Source organism: Haplochromis burtoni, unplaced genomic scaffold (genome assembly GCF_018398535.1).
Source record: "Haplochromis burtoni strain Fernald_Lab_line unplaced genomic scaffold, NCSU_Asbu1 Contig_415, whole genome shotgun sequence".
NCBI classification, from domain to species: Eukaryota; Metazoa; Chordata; class Actinopteri; order Cichliformes; family Cichlidae; genus Haplochromis; species Haplochromis burtoni.
Window position 1 is genome coordinate 450,012 of NW_024582776.1, and position 2,170 is coordinate 452,181.

General features: G+C 36.1%; 1 pseudogene; it reads left to right on the top strand.

Moving 5' to 3' along the window:
- The first annotated feature begins 49 nt into the window (after positions 1-49).
- The window catches only part of LOC102295236, an 18,211-nt pseudogene continuing 16,090 nt past the window's right edge, over positions 50-2,170 (top strand).

Sequence of the window (2,170 nt, forward strand, 5' to 3'; positions counted from 1 at the left end):
TTTTTTTTTTTTTAAGAGAGGAAGAGAGACAGAGATGAGATCTATCGCAATAGTTTCATTTTTCTATTGAGAAAAAGTTATTTCACAATACATATCGTTATCATTCTATCGCCCAGCTCTACTCCTCGGATTTTATGGCAGTAGACCTGCAAGGAATTTTTAAGAACTTTAAATTTTCAGTGCCTTGAAATGTAATGTAATGAAATGTATTAAGACAATTTCAATACACTGAAATGGTCTTGACATCATACAGTTTTGTATGTTAACTGAAAAAAATAGCTATTATTATTTTTCCAGTTGTTTAATAACTTTCAACATCTCTCTTACTGCAGTTATCAAGGATCAGGATGGCTGTTCAAACTGACTGTAAATCAGTTACAAAAGAAATTAAAGCTCTACAACTCCATGACAAACCATCAGCTGGTCGAATGGTGAAGGAGCCACTGGGGATGAATGGCATCACACTGAATATCGCCATCACAGGGGAAACTGGTTCTGGTAAATCCACCTTTGTTAATGCCTTCAGAGGGCTGTCCGATGATGAGGAGGGAGCTGCTCCTACTGGTGTTACAGAATGCACCATGGAGGTTAAAGAATACTTCCATCCAAACTATCCCAATGTTAAATTCTGGGATCTTCCTGGAGTTGGTACCCCAAATTTTCCATCTGACACGTACCTGGAAAGTGTTGGATTTGAGAAGTTTGACTTCTTCATCATCATTGCTGCTGCTCGGTTCAAAGAGAATGATGTGAAACTCGCTCAGGAGATTCAGAGGATGAAGAAAAAGTTCTACTTTGTTCGCTCAAAGATTGATGACGATATAAATGCTGAGAGAAAAAAAGAGAAACTTCAGTGAAGAGAGGACTCTGACAAAAATCACAGACGACTGCTTTCAAGGTGAGCGACCTCGTTCAGATGCAAAATAACACAGGTCTGAAAAAATAAATTTCAGCTGCATGAGATATTTTTGTTAAATATTATGTTTTTTATGGTGCTGAATCCAAAAATTATCTCCATGTCCCTCCATCACGTACAGTTTCTGTGGAATACATGAGGAGCTTACATTAAAAAAAGCACAACAGCGATGAAAAAAATCAATGTTTTGTTACAATTAATTATGCATAATTGTTCTGAGATTCATTAACAAAATAAACCCATTGGGACATGATCATCTGAGTTCTTCATACCGCCAAACACAAGAACCCCCCTCCCCCTAATTTGTATTTGCATTTTAATTAATTAATTAATTAATTAATGTATGAAATCATTATTAGATATGTTTTTTTGACTCAGGTATAGCATACCAGATTTCAGTTCATTTAATAAAAACTAAAAGCATTTTGGAAGAAAATCTGATAAGATGGTATTTTTTAAATATTTTTCCCAGTTTCAGTGAGTAAAATTCTATAAGAAACAACCAAAATTTCTCTTTAGTTTTTTGGTTGCAGACCTGTGTGATTTGTACCTGAGGTCAGTTTCTGGATTTAGTGATGGTGTTAGTTTCAGCTGGACAATAAAATAATTAAAATCTGCTTTGAGGAAGTTTTATTATACTGAACACTAACTGTGTGGCTGGAGGATGTACTGCTTCTCTACCTTGCAGTGTGATATCAAAATTTTTTTACATCACTCAACACAAGCAGAACTGCATTACTGCAGCAGAAGCACATCTCTGTATAGTGACAGTTCTTATGATTTAAACAGGCAAATGTCCAGCATTCAAACTACAGGTGAACAATAGTCAAAGACAGATGTTTCCCCATTATGTCGATGTCAGTACACACCTACACAGCATGTCAACAAACCGTGAAAAAAAGCCACAGGATATTACAACATACATGAACGATTGCTGGTAAGGGTCTCTATATGTTAGTATTCACGAAGGGTGTGTTGTGACTTATCTTTACAATTACAGTGGTCCCTCGCTATAACACCGTTCACCTTTTGCAGCTTCCCTGTTTCGTGGATTCTTTTAGTGCAATTTTGCGTGCTTTTTTTTCTTTCTTTTTTTTTGCCTGTCCCGTTTGGCTCTTTTGCCATCAGAATTATTGTCTAAAGGCGAAGAAAGATGCCCAACGGATTTACTTTACCAAATGGACCATCCCAGCCTTGCCGTAATGATCTATTTGATTCACCTTTTATTGTTTATTTTATTTATTTTCACTTGCT